The following is a 17310-nucleotide window of genomic DNA, read 5'->3' as shown; positions in this document are numbered from 1 at the left end:
TAGTTGGTCGCCCGCTTGATGCGCAATTAAGTGTCGTTGGCCTATATATAGGGTTTAATTAGGGTTTTGGGTTTAGGGTTAGCTAGGGTTTAGGGTTAGGGTGTTTATATATTGTGAGGCAACTTAATCAAATGTACGTGTTTTCATTCGAGAACTTGTCAAAATTCAAGTTAATTAATTTATTAGCTCTAATTAGTTGGTTGCCTGCTTGATGCGAAATTAAGTGTCGTTGGCCTATATATAGGGTTTAATTAGGGTTTAGGGTTTAGGGTTAGCTAGGGTTTAGGCAGGGTGTTTAGGGTCTAGGGTTTAGGGTTTAGTGTTTAGGGTGTTTAGGGTTTAGGGATTAGGGATTAGGGTGTTAGGGTTTAAGGTTCAGGGATCATCGATCGAGTGCGCACACACATTATTAGAGGCACCCACACGCCTCTTTGCGCATAAAGTGCATGCGTATATATGTGTGTTTTTTGGCCACCAACGATATATGGATGATCGAGAGAGAGAGAGATTGAAATCCCCAAGAATATGTTCAAATATATATTAAAATATATGCATGAATGCATGGTAGGCCATGCATGCACACTAATTATATATATATATTATGAGGCAACTTAATCAAATGTGTTTTCATTCGAGAGAACTTGTCAAAATTCAAGTTAATTAATGTATCATCGATAATTATATAGTAAATTAATGAATCTCAGGGAGATGTTATTCAACATGATCGATATAGGGCATGTATATATTAATTGGTGTTAATCTACGGTTTGGTAGCTAGCTGCTATATATAGAGCATGTTTTTATTAGATTGGGTTATATATAGCTAGTATAGTTTAGGATTATGTGTTTTAATTAAGTAGGGTTTGATTAGCTAGGGTTAGTTATATACATCTGGTTTAGGGTTAATGCATGGCACATTTAATTTAATTAGAGGACCGCGAGGCACCCCTGGCCTGCTTTTGATGCACAACTAAGTGTTGTTGGCCTATATATAGGGTTTAATTACGGTTTAGGGTTTAGGGTTAGCTAGGGTTTAGGGTTAGGGTTAGGGTTAGGGTTAGGGTTTAGGGTTTAGGGTTTAGGCTGTTTAGGCTGTTTAGGGTTTAAGGTTTAGGGATTAGGGATTAGGGATTAGGGTTTTAGGGTTTAAGGTTTAGGGATCATCGATCGAGTGCGCACACACATTATTAGAGGCACCCGCGCCTTTGCGCATAAAGTGCATGCGTATATATGTGTGTTTTTTTGGCCACCAACGATATATATATAGATCGAGAGAGAGAGAGAGAGAGAGAGAGAGAGAGAGAGAGATTGAAATCCCCAAGAATATGTTCAGATATATATTAAAATACTAGGAAGTTTTTGGCGCGGCGCATGCCGCGCCCGTGGGTGTTGGTGCTATATCGTTTGATATTTGTGTTGTAACAGTACTACTGTTAAACCGTGTCATTTTGAGTGTGTCCAAGTGTGAAAGTGGAGATTGCATTTGCCTCAAGTAAAGGAAGAAAACTACAGGAGATGCTGTCTCTTTATTTTCTGAATTAGGTGGACAATATAGTCTTGAGTGCATATGTTGCTCAATAAACGCGAATTTGTACTGTAGGCCTGCTACGTCCATAAGACAAACTGAACTCATAACAGTACTATCATTGAGATTTTTAAACATCTCTTAGTATAACTCTCCAGAAAATAGAATCTATTGTTGCTCAGCTGATCACAGATCACCATTTGAGCCACAGATTATTTACGCAAATAGTCACATCTTATTCAGAGGTAGCAAGATAAATAAACTTTTTATCAACTTGTAGCAATCTGCAAGATTCTGCACGTGATCGCACCAAAGACGTGCCAAGGAAATGGAAGTATACAGAAACAGGTTAAGTGGATCTCCATCGAGAAGCACATTCTGCTTAAACCATATGTATGATTCAGTCATGATCTTTCTCAGACTCTTCTCAGCAGAATCATCTTTTCGTAGCATCAGGTTCACGTCTCCTTATTTTCATAATTCTCTGTTCCCTTCCGTAGCTCCTGATATCTGTTGTTGGAGCCCTGTAAAGCGGCAGGCAAATCTATACCTTACCAGGACAGTGTAAGACCATAGATGAACAAATAAGATACTCGTCTTGACAAAGACCACCTGAGCATGTAAAGTCAGATCTTCTTTCATTTATTTGCAATAAAATTCAGTAAGAACAGAGGATTTAGGACTTCAGAGAGTAGGTATAACTTGAAATATCTTGTGTCTTCCCAAGTATGCTACTCTCTTGGTTCTGGACTGGTGGTTTTGGATCTAGCATGGTGAAGGAGTACCCAGACTACATGCATGATGCTTAGGTTCTCTGTTTTCATGTCACCAAAAGTATCCGATACTGTTGGTCAGTTGTTTGAGAATGCAGATGAGTGCCTAGTTCTTAACAGTGAGGCCCTTCATGTCATTTTTTTTTTCAAGACGCTCAAGCTTATCACTCCCAGCATGAGTCAAAAATTACACCCTTCTTTTATTCTCCATAAGTTTCATCCGATGAATATACAACTCGTGTATTCATTTGTTCATGAACGAACAATTGTGACCTTGAGTAGTGAGTTCTCATTGGACAGGGTGACTGATGCACGATTGGGGCACAACGCTTTGTTCAGCGTGCCGTGCTGATCATCCAAGTGCCTCTCCAGCATCACAATCTGCGTCAAAACATTATCATCATATTATTGGACTAAAATGCTAGACAAATATGAAAGCTAGGATACTACCTAACATATAAGAAATCGCAGTTAGTTATATCTGTCAGTGCATGTTATGTCTGAATATTCTGCACTCAGATTATAGAGGTGTAGATATGCATCCCACTGTCATTTTCTTTTCCTATACCACATATGAACAACTATATGGAAAATATATCAAAGTATCCTCATCTTGAAAATGTCAAGAACCAAGCACTCAGTTATCTACGAAAAACACATATAAAAAATTCAGCTCGGAGCAACAATGCACATCTTTTTTAAATGTCTCAACTCCAGAAGGAACTCATTACTGAAAAATGAAGCCTAATCATCATAAGGAAAGATAGAGAAACAAAAATCTAGTACGCTGTCATGTAAGATTAGTCTGAACTAACATAAAACAATTTCCACAGAGGAGATATCAATGGCGTAAACTACAGTATCTTTTTGTGTATGCTTTTATCCATGGAATTTCTATAACCACCAATTCAGCCCGGTCTCCATGTGGCCTTACTGAATCATGTAATGAAAATTGTGAATTTAAGTATGAGCCCACATATCTACTTACCTAGTCCAGATAACATGGCATACAAATACATTAGATTTACACACTGACACAAATTGCTGATTTTAACCGTTCCACTAATTCTAGAAGCATAAGATATCAACTTTACACTGAAGCTTTGACCTTTAACCGTGACCCCTTTTACCTCGTAGAGGGGCAGAGCGTGCATAAGAGAAAAACCAAGCACAATCGTAAGGCTTTTCTTTTTCATCAGCAAAGGTTAACCGTTTAATGGGCACATGAACTCCAACCATCCATATACGGTGAACAAATAGCAAAAATTCTCAAGGCAGCATCTACTATACCTGCATCTGATATCCTCTATTTTCGTTGTCTATTTTTATATTTGAATTGCTAATTATTGCATCACGAATCAGTGAGAAACAAAAAATAAATGCTTTACTTGGAAGCCTCAAACCAAAAAAACGTTTATATGACAACATAGGACAGTGCAGACGACACTGTTTAGGCTAAATTGAACACCAACAAATTAAATCAAGTCAGGACTAAGTCAGTACCCTACAAACACATGTACCTGCACTATTCCACAAATATATTTGTAAAAAAACGAACATATATTGAGTAAATTTGGCATTATACCAAGCTATACCATCAAAACTTCCCATCTCTGATGCCTGCTCCACCATAAATTAGTCATTCCATCCTGATTTTATTCAGTCATACCGATTATCATTCGCAAAATCAAAAAAATTTGAGAAGTGCAGGATAAGAACCGCCGTGGCAAATCAGTGGGGATCTCCCTACTGAATGTGTGTGTCTGCACTTTCAATGTGAGCCTATAATATACTTCTGAACAGAACCCAACAAATTTGCGAGAGTGAGGATCGAACCATGGTTCTCAGAGGAGGCCCGAAGCAGAGTGTAGCAGTGGGGAGAGGCTGCGGCAGAGGCAGGGAGGCACTGGCAAGAGAGGTGATCCGCACTGTCCAAGGAGGTCGATGCAACCTTGCTCATCCCCTGACAGTGCAGATTCGCCGCAGCGGAGAAACCTGTCCAGATTTCCATCTTCCTTATGCCACCTCGAGTACCTCCTGGATGCCCACCTTGCTGCAACTGAGAGACAGAGGAGGCCATGATGCGGGAGAGAGAGAGAGAGAGAGAAGGATGCTGACGATACGGCTGGGTAAGAGTACCTACGCATCGGGAAAGGCCGTTCCCCTGGCTTGTCGAGTCACCGCTACCGCTCCTCTCGCTTGTATGCTCCCCACCGCCGCTCCTCGCGCTTGTCTGGTCGCCGTCGCTGCTACTCCTTGGTGCTTGTGCTCGCTGTCGTTGGAATCACCAGAGGCGCCCGATTTTGCAGGATCCTTACCGACGGATGAACTGAAGAGGAGGCGAGGAGAGCACTGAGCGAATGGACTGAATGAATTGAATACACATAAGAAAAGATTGAGAAGAGGAAAAGACCTGTAGAAGCATCTCAGATGAACCTGACCTCATCCCACCCAGCTGCTCGGCAACCTGCATCAGGTTGGCCTCCTCCGCCGACGCTGCCGGCGTCGCCGCGGTTCTGGCCGGCTCCAATCTCTTCTCGCGCTGCAGGTCTATGGCAACACGTCGCGTCAGCCTCCTCCACTAATAACCCACCGTCGCGACACCGTTCCCCTCATGTGCCTGAATCCTAGGAGCCTCCATAGGCGCAGCTCCCGCGCCTCTCAATCTCCTACTACTCTTTTGCGTGGCCTCGCCATTGCCGGCCTCCTCGCGCGGCACTTCGATGCGGTGGCGGCGGAAGGATCTTGGCAGGGGAGAAGTTATCAGAGGGAGAACGGCGGTGGAAGTGCAGATAGGCGGTATTGGAGAAGATCGTGGGGAAGTGGAGAAAAGCTTCTTTTTCACTGGGAATTCGTCCATCCTAACCCACGATTGATCGGTGGTGGGTCCTACCACCGCTTTGACCGACGGGAGGATCTACATTATCCTTTATCCAACTATGTACAGTAAAGATTATAGACGTGTCAAGATTTGATTAGACAAAAAGCTACCATGAACAGTGCTCAAAACTATGAGAATTTAGCAAATGGGTTCAACTTTTATATATAGTACATATATGCATGAATGCATGGTAGGCCAGGCATGCACAGTAATTATATATATATATATATTGTGAGGAAACTTACTCAAATGTACGTGTTTTCATTCGAGAACTTGTCAAAATTCAAGTTAATTAATTTATCACCGCTAATTAGTTGGTCGCCTGCTTGATGCGCAATTAAGTGTCGTTGGCCTATATATAGGGTTAAATTAGGGTTTACGGTTTAGGGTTAGCTAGGGTTTAGGGTTAGGGTGTTTATATATTGTGAGGCAACTTAATCAAATGTACGTTTTTTCATTCGAGAACTTGTCAAAATTCAAGTTAATTAATTTATCAGCGCTAATTAGTTGGTTGCCTGCTTGATGCGCAATTAAGTGTCGTTGGCCTATATATAGGGTTTAATTAGGGTTTCGGGTTAGCTAGGGTTTAGGGTTAGGGTGTTTAGGGTCTAGGGTTTAGGGTGTTTAGGGTGTTTAGGGTTTAGGGATTAGGGATTAGTGTTTTACGGTTTTAGGGTTTAAGGTTCAGTGATCATCGATCGAGTGCGCACACACGTTATTAGAGGCACCCATACGCCTCTTTGCGCATAAAGTGCATGCGTATATATGTGTTTTTTTTTTTGCCACCAACGATATATGGATGATCGAGAGAGAGAGAGAGAGATTGAAATCCCCAAGAATATGTTCAAATCTATACCTAATAATAAAGAAAATAAGGTTTCCTTGGTTCGGTCCGTCAACTTTGCGCTTTCGTTCACCACCTATGCGCTTTCGTCCGTCCCAAGCCTACTTACGCCAGAAATAGTGTCCGCTTTAATCCCGTTCTAACCCTGTTGTCGAAGGAAATTTTGGCTAGCAACGTATTGCAGCGGGAATCCATAATATGTGGATAACTCGGGTGTCCCTTCTTCTCACGTCATATTACTGCCAATGATACCGGTAAGAAAACACGGTTTACTTGCCCACCTAAAGAAAACCGGATCAGTACCGTTGTGGTAGCCTATCCCAAATCCCTCGAAAAAAAAGAGACACGCGAGGAAACGGACTGTACGTCCAAGTTGCTGCAAGAAACTATTTTCGTCCATCGTACTCGCAGGGTGGTATCCCATCTAGGATTCCTAGATATTGCTACTCCGTGTGATGCAAGGAAATTATATATACTGTAATAGGAGAGGCACAAAGGCTGCTCACGGTGGATGCCATGATCGATTGTGTTACGTAGCGCCGGCGCTGAGGATGAATAAGATGGAGAGCAACCACACGCCGCCACTGTCGACGAAGACCGCAGAGAATAGGAGGAGCACGCCGTTGTGTCCATGGCCTCCGGAAGATCTGTTTCCGCCAACTCCAACTACAGAGCGCTGGAGCGCCAGATCCGCAACAGAGAGCGGCGTCGAGTACTAACCACTGGAGCAGCCATCAACATAGCTGGTCGATCCTCGACTCGAGATGTTTATCCGCTCGCCTTGCACCAGGTTGCCGGCGTGTCCCTGGCGCGGAGCCGAACCATCTTCTTCTGGAGCAGCATATCACTTGTCTTTCTGGTCTTTCAGAATCTCATCGACGAATACTAGTAAATGCTTTCTAATATAAAATAGAAGCACTAGAGAGCTCAAGTTCACTTCATTCATCACAAGATGCAAATGATAATCAAAATGGAGCTAATGAGGAAGAAATCACTTCTACTGTCATAGTTCAATACCAACCAACTGGACCTCTCGGCAATGCCACCGGCGTGGATGAAGTTGTCGGCTATCTGAATGATGGCTATGACGTCAGCACTACCATCGCTAACCTGCCACCAAGCTTTGCATACTATTCGCGAGCGAACATCATGATGAACTCGGGCTATCAGATTTAGACATGAGATGGTGTAGTGTGTGTCGTTCTACAGATACACATTCAGCTGTTCTACAAATACACATTCCGGCTGACGCTCTGGTACAACCTCTTGAGGGTCGCCACGACGTACCTAAAACCGTTGCCCCCGAGGAGGCATCGGTGATGATGGGTGTGCCGACAAAGGTCCACAGATGGGGCACCAAGATCTCTTGGAATCCAACCATGGCCGCGCCTTCCGCGTTCGTCCGCACGCACTTGTCCACTCAGGCAAGGCGCAAAATTATGCGGTAGAGGCATGGGCGTTAGCGTCAGCCGGTCAGCATGCAATCTGGCGTCCCGTCTGTTCTTGGCGGCCAGCTCGATCAAGGGCACTTGCGATTTAGCTACCTCTGCGACATCCCTTCGTTGCCGCTAGAAAACAAAGATTTGCTGGTTGGCAACATATTCTTAGACAATGCCATGGTGCAGTTGGACTAAAGAATCGTAACTCTATCTACTCAAGAGCTAAGACAATGCCGTAAGTTGTAGTTAAAAATGGTCGCGTGCGTGGAGGGAAAAGAAGGTACTCAGCGCCGAGAGCTAATAGAGGTGGATGGAAGGAAACATTTATGATTATATCTCCGTCAGTTCACTAATGTAAGATATTAGTTTTTATAATATATTATATCAATGTTATATTAGTGGATAGAGAAATTATTTAAAATCCGCCGCAACGCGCGGGCACTGTCCTAATCTATACCTAATAATAAAAGCAAAAGTGCTTCTTGTTGGTCCGTTTTTTTCTGCCCCTGACTTGCAACCGAAATTACAGCACTGCCACCGCCTAAGTGAAGAAAAACGATTCGTTTCTTATGTTTCATCCGTCGCCGTTTTTCTCATCCATATCATCGCCTGGCCACCGAAGTGGGCTTTCCCGAACGCAGCCCAACCCAGCCAAAGCCTGCACCATCGCGTTCTACACCCTTACCAACGTTGCCCGGAGCCCCCGATGGCCCATTGTGTTGCTTGCCAAATTCTTCCCGACCTCTACATCCTGTTCTATCCAGTTCTGAATCTTCTATCTAAAAAAAGAAATTCAGTTCTGAAAGGTACGTGGGATGTGTTTTGTTCATATGGTGACCGGAAGCATCTCTCGCTCGGGTTGTTCCACAGTCCTGGCGTCGCACGTTGCCGAGCACAGCCAGAACCGTACAAAAATTGCCTAGCTAGCGCATTATGCTTCTATATATGTGATCCGCCTGTCCCTGATCAGATACGAGAAGACGAGATCGACCATGATGCGAGATCATACACGGCAATATCCACATCTAAAGCACCGCGGACGCACTTTGAAGCTCGCCTCGATCCGTTTGTGCAGCTTCGCCTTTTGCCGGCCACATATCCGCAGCGTGGCAGCTCGGCCTGGTCTCACCCAAGTCACGAGGACATCATGGCCGGGCCACCGAAGAACACCGAGTCATGTTATTAAAGAAAAGCACGATTCCTCGAGTATGTAGATCGGTAGCTGCAACCAATTCGCTCGTCTGACCGTGCTCAGAAGGAGGAAATCGCAGGGCCGAGGATGCTGGCGCCGGAGCGCCTACAATAGCGATCTTGTCCACCTCGTGCTCCCCGGCAAGGCCACCCCGCGCCTCCCTGACGCTGGCATCGAGAACTAGAAGACTGAGCAGACCGCGGAACCAGAAGCATGGACATACCGCGGAACAGAACTACGGCGTTTGTACGTACCCCAACCAACAACAGGCTTACGAAGTCGAGTTCGTCGTCATCCTTGGCGGTAGCTCTGGCGGTGGAACAGAACAGATCTTTGACGACTTTGACCCTGAATCGGCATCATCTATCCTTGAATCAACCATGTGTGTCCATCAGTTTTGGCATTGCTTGCGATAGCCATCTTTGATTCATGGTTGTGCCATGAATCTGCTCCTCAATATGGGGGAATCCAAGGACGTTGAATTACAACCACCCAGGCTGCTCATCCTCAGCGCATGTCTGGCAACCTCCACGGCATGCTAATCTCCAGACTACTTTGCAGGTGCGATGCTCGACGGCAAGGGAGCATCCTTCATTTTCTTCTTCAAAACCCACTTCTGCTTGCTCCAAATTCAGAACTAAAATCATAGTTCGGACAGACCCTCCAATACTACTAGCAACAAACGCACCTGATTTGTCTGAATTAGCACTCCTAAGTGACCGATTCGTTGCAGTGCTAGTCAATGAGGAGAGAACCAGTGACCTCCTTGAGAAGACCAATTTCTTTGGGATATGGCTTAATCCAGATGGAGCTCATGTTAATTGTTCATGAGTGTGTTAATACTGATATCACTGTTGGGGATGGATTCTCCACACATACATATGTTGATGAGGGGCCTGAAGAATCTAACCACCAGTAATCAGTCAGAAAAGATCATGTCCAGACTTAAGATAGCAAGGCCTACACGTTTCATACTTGAGGTTAATCTCATGATAGAATCATGTTATATTTGGAGCAATAATGATACCCATGGATAGTGGAATTGCCATCTATGCTCGTTTTGAGTCAATTCCAGATAATACAGAAAATATGAGCTTCATATTTACGATAGGAACTACAAAAAAATATTCAGATACATATGTAAGAAAAGAAGAAACACTCATGCACCGATGCATGAAATCCATTACCGCTGTAGTTTGTGCTACAATGTGCTATGCTTGATTTTTTTTGCAACCAAATTCTGAATTTTCATCTTTTCGTCAGTGTTCTCAATTACTTTTTCTAAGAGACTCAAACAGCTAGAGTACAACTTGCGGGGTTACATGTACATGTAAAAAATTATAAATCAAACTTAACCCATAGCATGCAAACTTTGATGTTCACGTGGGTACAAAAATAAAGTTATTATACATAGGAAATATCAACTAAGGAAATTTGCAGCTCAAGGTGCCGTTGCAACGCACGAGTATTTTTTCTAGTATATATTAAAATATATGCATGAATGCATGGTAGGCCATGCATGCACACTAATTATATATATATTATGAGGCAACTTAATCAAATGTGTTTTCATTCGAGAGGGACTTGTCAAAATTAAAGTTAATTAATGTATCATCGATAATTATATAATTAATTAATGAATCTCAGGGAGATGTTATTCTACATGATCGATATAGGCCATGTATATATTAATTGGTGTAAATCTACGGTTTGCTAGCTAGCTGCTATATATAGAGCATGTTTTTATTAGATCGGGTTATAGCTAGTATAGTTTAGGGTTATGCATGTGTTTTAATTAAGTAGGGTTTGATTAGCTAGGGTTAGTTATATATATATATATATGGTTTAGGGTTAATGCATGGCACATTTAAATTAATTAGAGGACCGCGAGGCACCCCTGGCCTGCTTTTGATGCACAATTAAGTGTTGTTGGCCTATATATATAGGGTTTAATTAGGGTTTAGGGTTTAGGGTTAGCTAGGGTTTAGGGTTAGGGTTAGGGTTAGGGTTAGGGTTAGGGTTTAGGGTTTAGGGTGTTTAGGGTGTTTCGGGTTTAAAGTTTAGGGATTAGGGTTTTAGGGTTTAAGGTTTAGGGATCATCGATCGAGTGCGCACACATTATTAGAGGCACCCGCGCCTTTGCGCATAAAGTGCATGCGTATATATGTGTATTTTTTGGCCACCAATGATATATAGATCGAGAGAGAGAGAGCGAGAGAGATTGAAATCCTCAAGAATATGTTCAGATATATAAAATATATGCATGAATGCATGGTAAGCCACGCATGCACACTAATTATATATATATTGTGAGGCAACTTACTCAAATGTACGTATTTTCATTCGAGAACTTGTCAAAATTCAAGTTAATTAATTTATCAGCGCTAATTAGTTGGTCGCCTGCTTGATGCGCAATTAAGTGTCGTTGGCCTATATATACGGTTTAATTAGGGTTTATGGTTAGGGTGTTTATATATTGTGAGGCAACTTAATCAAATGTACGTGTTTTCATTCGAGAATGTCAAAATTCAAGTTAATTAATTTATTAGCTCTAATTAGTTGGTCGTCTGCTTGATGCGCAATTAAGTGTCGTTGGCCTATATATAGGGTTTAATTAGGGTTTAGGGTTAGCTAGGGTTTAGGTAGGGTGTTTAGGGTCTAGGGTTTAGTGTTTAGGGTGTTTAGTGTGTTTAGGGTTTAGAGATTAGGGATTAGGGTTTTAGGGTTTAAGGTTCAGGGATCATCGATCGAGTGCGCACACACATTATTAGTGGCACCCACACGCCTCTTTGCGCATAAAGTGCATGCGTATATATGTGTGTTTTTTGGCCACCAACGATATATGGATGATCGAGAGAGAGAGAGATTGAAATCCCCAAGAATATGTTCAAATATATTTTAAAATATATGCATGAATGCATGGTAGGCCATGCATGCACACTAATTATATATATAATATGAGGCAACTTAATCAAATGTGTTTTCATTCGAGAGAACTTGTGAAAATTCAAGTTAATTAATATATCATCGATAATTATGTAATTAATTAATGAATCTCAGGGAGATGTTATTCAACATGATCGATATAGGCCATGTATATATTAATTGGTGTAAATCTACGGTTTGCTAGCTAGCTGCTATATATATATAGCATGTTTTTATTAGATCGGGTTATAGCTAGTATAGTTTAGGGTTATGCATGTGTTTTAATTAAGTAGGGTTTGATTAGCTAGGGTTAGTTATATATATATATATATGTGATTTAGGGTTAATGCATGGCACATTTAACTTAATTAGAGGACCGCGAGGCACCCCTGGCCTGCTTTTGATGCACAATTAAGTGTTGTTGGCCTATATATAGGGTTTAATTAGGGTTTAGGGTTTAGGGTTAGCTAGGGTTTAGGGTTAGGGTTAGGGTTAGGGTTAGGGTTTAGGGTTTAGGGTTTAGGGTGTTTGGGGTGTTTTGGGTTTAAGGTTTAGGGATTAGGGATTAGGGTTTTAGGGTTTAAGGTTTAGGGATCATCGATCGAGTGCGCACACATTATTAGAGGCATCCGCGCCTTTGCGCATAAAGTGCATGCGTATATATGTGTATTTTTTGGCCACCAATGATATATAGATCGAGAGAGAGAGAGAGAGAGAGAGAGAGAGAGAGAGAGAGCGAGAGAGATTGAAATCCCCAAGAATATGTTAAGATATATATTAAAATATATGCATGAATGCATGGTAGGCCAGGCATGCACACTAATTATATATATATATATTGTGAGGCAACTTACTCAAATGTATGTATTTTCATTCGAGAACTTGTCAAAATTCAAGTTAATTAATTTATCAGCGCTAATTAGTTGGTCGCCTGCTTGATGCGCAATTAAGTGCCGTTGGCCTATATATACGGTTTAATTAGGGTTTAGGGTTTAGGGTTAGCTAGGGTTTAGGGTTAGGGTTTTATAAATTGTGAGGCAACTTAATCAAATGTACGTGTTTTCATTCGAGAACTTGTCAAAATTCAAGTTAATTAATTTATTAGCTCTAATTAGTTGGTCGCCTGCTTGATGCGCAATTAAGTGTCGTTGGCCTATATATAGGGTTTAATTAGGGTTTAGGGTTTAGGGTTAGCTAGGGTTTAGGTAGGGTGTTTAGGATCTAGGATTTATGGTTTAGTATTTAGGGTGTTTAGGGTGTTTAGGGTTTAGGGATTAGGGATTAGGGTTTTAGGGTTTAAGGTTCAGGGATCATCGATCGAGTGCGCACACACACATTATTAGAGGCACCCACACGCCTCTTTGCGCATAAAGTGCATGCGTATATATGTGTGTTTTTTGGCCACCAACGATATATGGATGATCGAGAGAGAGAGAGAGAGAGAGAGAGATTGAAATCCCCAAGAATATGTTCAAATATATATTAAAATATATGCATGAATGCATGGTAGGCCATGCATGCACATTAATTATATATATATTATGAGGCAACTTAATCAAATGTGTTTTCATTCGAGAGAACTTGTGAAAATTCAAGTTAATTAATGTATCATCGATAATTATATAATTAATTAATGAATCTCAGGGAGATGTTATTCAACATGATCGATATAGGCCATGTATATATTAATTGGTGTAAATCTACGGTTTGCTAGCGAGCTTCTATATATAGAGCATGTTTTTATTAGATCGGGTTATAGCTAGTATAGTTTAGGGTTATGCATGTGTTTTAATTAAGTAGGGTTTGATTAGCTAGGGTTAGTTATATATATATATATGGTTTAGGGTTAATGCATGGCACATTTAACTTAATTAGAGGACCGCGAGGCACCCCTGGCCTGCTTTTGATGCACAATTAAGTGTTGTTGGCCTATATATAGGGTTTAATTAGGGTTTAGGGTTTAGGGTTAGCTAGGGTTTAGGGTTAGGGTTAGGGTTAGGGTTAGGGTTAGGGTTAGGGTTAGGGTTTAGGGTTTACAGTTTAGGGTGTTTAGGGTGTTTCGGGTTTAAGGTTTAGGGATTAGGGATTAGGGTTTTAGGGTTTAAGGTTTAGGGATCATCGATCGAGTGCGCACACATTATTAGAGGCACCCGCGCCTTTGCGCATAAAGTGCATGCGTACATATGTGTATTTTTTGGCCACCAATGATATATAGATCGAGAGAGAGAGAGCGAGAGAGATTGAAATCCCCAAGAATATGTTCAGATATATATTAAAATATATGCATGAATGCATGGTAGGCCAGGCATGCACACTAATTATATATATATATTGTGAGGCAACTTACTCAAATGTACGTATTTTCATTCGAGAACTTGTCAAAATTCAAGTTAATTAATTTATCAGCGCTAATTAGTTGGTCGCCTGCTTGATGCGCAATTAAGTGTCGTTGGCCTATATATACGGTTTAATTAGGGTTTAGGGTTTAGGGTTAGCTAGGGTTTAGGGTTAGGGTTTTATATATTGTGAGGCAACTTAATCAAATGTACGTGTTTTCGTTCGAGAATTTGTCAAAATTCAAGTTAATTAATTTATTAGCTCTAGTTAGTTGGTCGCCAGCTTGATGCGCAATTAAGTGTCGTTGGCCTATATATAGAGTTTAATTAGGGTTTATGGTTTAGGGTTAGCTAGGGTTTAGTTAGGGTGTTTAGGGTCTAGGGTTTAGGGTTTAGTGTTTAGGGTGCTTAGTGTGTTTAGGGTTTAGGGATTAGGGATTTGGGTTTTAGGGTTTAAGGTTCGGGGATCATCGATCGAGTGCGCACACACATTATTAGAGGCACCCACACGCCTCTTTGCGCATAAAGTGCATGCGTATATATGTGTGTTTTATGGCCACCAACGATATATGGATGATCGAGAGAGAGAGAGAGAGAGAGATTGAAATCCCCAAGAATATGTTCAAATATATATTAAAATATATGCATGAATACATGGTAGGCCATGCATGCACACTAATTATATATATATTATGAGGCAACTTAATCAAATGTGTTTTCATTCGAGAGAACTTGTGAAAATTCAAGTTAATTAATTTATCATCGATAATTATATAATTAATTAATGAATCTCAGGGAGATGTTATTCAACATGATCGATATAGGCCATGTATATATTAATTGGTGTAAATCTACGGTTTGCTAGCTAGCTGCTATATATAGAGCATGTTTTTATTAGATCGGGTTATAGCTAGTATAGTTTAGGGTTATGCATGTGTTTTAATTAAGTAGGATTTGATTAGCTAGGGTTAGTTATATATATATATATATATATATATATATATATATATATATATATATATATATATATGTATTAGGGTTAGTGCATGGCACATTTAATTTAATTAGAGGACCGCGAGGCACCCCTGGCCTGCTTGATGTACAATTAAGTGTTGTTGGCCTATATATAGGGTTTAATTAGGGTTTAGGGTTAGCTAGGGTTTAGGGTTAGGGTTAGGGTTAGGGTTTAGGGTTTAGGGTGTTTAGGGTTTAAAGTTTAGGGATTAGGGGTTTTAGGGTTTAAGGTTTAGGAGTCATCGATCGAGTGCGCACACACGTTATTAGGGGCACCCGCGCGCCTTTGCGCATAGAGTGCATGCGTATATATGTGTGTGTTTTTCGCCACTAACGATACATAGATCGAGAGAGTGAGAGAGATTGAAATCCCCAAATATATATTAAAATATATGCATGAATGCATGGTAGGCCATGCATACACACTAATTATATATATATATATATTGTGAGGCAACGTAATCAAATGTACGTGTTTTCATTCGAGAACTTGTCAAAATTCAAGTTAATTAATTTATCAATGCTAATTAGTTAGGGTTAGGGTTTAGGGTTTAGGGTTTATTAGGGTTTAATTTTAACTTGTTGTGAATTCAAATACAACTTTTTTATTTGTGTGCTACAATTAATCAAAACTAGATCAATCGAGTGCGCACACACATGAATTAATAGAGGCACTCGCGCCTTTGCGCATAAAGTGCATGCATATGTGTGTTGTTCTGGCCACCAACGATAGATCGAGAGAGAGAGATTGAAATCCCCAAGAATTAATATGATCAAATATATATATAAATATATGCATGGTATGTATATTGCTATAGGCCATATATCGGGAAGCAAGTTTTTTCGAGAACTCTTCGAAATATATATATATATATTCAAGTTTACCTATGCTAAATGTACACTAGTGCACATCTAAAGGTATAATTGATGCCCCCCATAGGGGGCCTCACAGCGATTAGAGCACGTGAGCCGTCGGATCTTCCTTGCGACGAATCTCGGCCGTCCGTTTTTCTTCAGTGGGACATATAAAAAGAAGAGAAGAGCATCCATAAGCATTCCACGTTAGGAAACCCTAGCCGCCTCCCAAACCCCCACGCGGCCTCTCTCCCTAGTGCCCAATCCCATCGCGAGAGCTTCGTCTTGTCTCTCAGCCACCAATCCCATGTCCCATGTCCCCTCTCCCCAATCCCCTCAAATCCCATCCACTTCTCCTTTCCCACCCCATCTTCTGGTGTTCTTCATGGATGGAACATGGAGATACGAAGGGAGAATGCCATGGCTGAGGAATTGGAGCTCGATATGTGGAGCAGAGCGCCATGGCTGAGGAGGCGGAGCTCGACCTGAAGGAGCACGCAAGGTAGATGAAGAACCACGCCATATACATCGTACATAGCGCCGACGTCATCCCCACCGCCAGAATGTCTCCACCACTTCCGCAGAAGGAGGGATTTGAAGGTGCAGATCCGAGAGCTCCCTCTCTATAATGATTCAAAATTCTGGAGGGGAACATCATTTAGTGTGTCTCTTGATCTGTTTCATGGTCTTCCTTTTGTTCGAGTTCAGGCAAAGAAAGAAAACATGGAAGGAGGTTCAGCCAACCATCCATGCAGTCTCCACAAAAGTTGTCCCATCCTCTGGCGATCAGTTCGTCCTTTGCACATTTCTCGGTTCTGGTGTCACCATTGTGGTACAGAGACCTGGCCTGTGAAGAGCATGCAGATGGTGCTTTTTGACAAACATGTGCATTTCTTTCCATACTTCTTTCTGCATCTTCATTTCTATTACATGTTTGTAAAAAATTATTGCTCATTCACTTTCTTTTTATGTCTATGTGCAATAGATGAATTATATGTAGACAGTAACAAATCCTGTCATCAAGGATTTAATTGATGTCCTACATGAAGGGGGCATGTATGAGATTAGTAGATTTGGTATGGTGCTACCAAAGTCAGTTCTTAGGCCAGCTGAAGCAATGTTTACAGTTATTATCGATGCATCAGACGTGCTTCTGCGGAAAGATGACTGGATGATTTTCCAAATTAGGTAACGCCTTACATCTCTTACTGATCTACCTACACCATCTGAAGCTCCTGAACGGCTTGTTGGTGTGTTTCCCTTTTTTGATTCCAACCCATGTGCTCTCTTTAACCTAAGGCAAATTACGTATCCAGATACCATTTTCATGATTTTTGCAATCTCTAATATTTCAGTTTTCACAATCCCAGGAAAGGTTCAGCATTTAATGAGAAGAGATGTAGTGCTCTCTGATCCTAGGTTTATTGTTGATGCTTCTTATGTCTTTCCTTCCTAGCTCATAGATTCATAATCAATTGTTGGTTTGATTGTTGTCTTCTGTAGTGGCCAAAAATTAGAAGTTTTGC

General features: G+C 41.4%; 1 long non-coding RNA gene across 3 annotated transcripts; it reads right to left on the bottom strand.

Annotated features, from left to right (window-relative positions):
* Positions 1 to 2146: 2146 nt before the first annotated feature.
* LOC124683510 lies at positions 2147 to 5100 on the bottom strand. 3 transcript variants are annotated; one of them, XR_006996723.1, is made up of 4 exons: positions 4712 to 5100; positions 4442 to 4627; positions 3884 to 4357; positions 2147 to 2679 (listed from the first exon to the last, which is right to left on the bottom strand). It is a non-coding gene; the product is annotated as an uncharacterized LOC124683510 (long non-coding RNA). The 3 variants fall into 3 exon arrangements; XR_006996722.1 differs by having other exon boundaries at positions 2147 to 4357; positions 4438 to 4627; XR_006996721.1 differs by having other exon boundaries at positions 2147 to 4357.
* Between the last annotated feature and the right edge of the window lie 12210 nt (positions 5101 to 17310).

Source organism: Lolium rigidum, chromosome 1, assembly GCF_022539505.1.
Source record: "Lolium rigidum isolate FL_2022 chromosome 1, APGP_CSIRO_Lrig_0.1, whole genome shotgun sequence".
NCBI classification, from domain to species: Eukaryota; Viridiplantae; Streptophyta; class Magnoliopsida; order Poales; family Poaceae; genus Lolium; species Lolium rigidum.
Note: the sequence above shows the minus strand (reverse complement) of the source record. Positions and strands in the feature narration are given on the sequence as shown.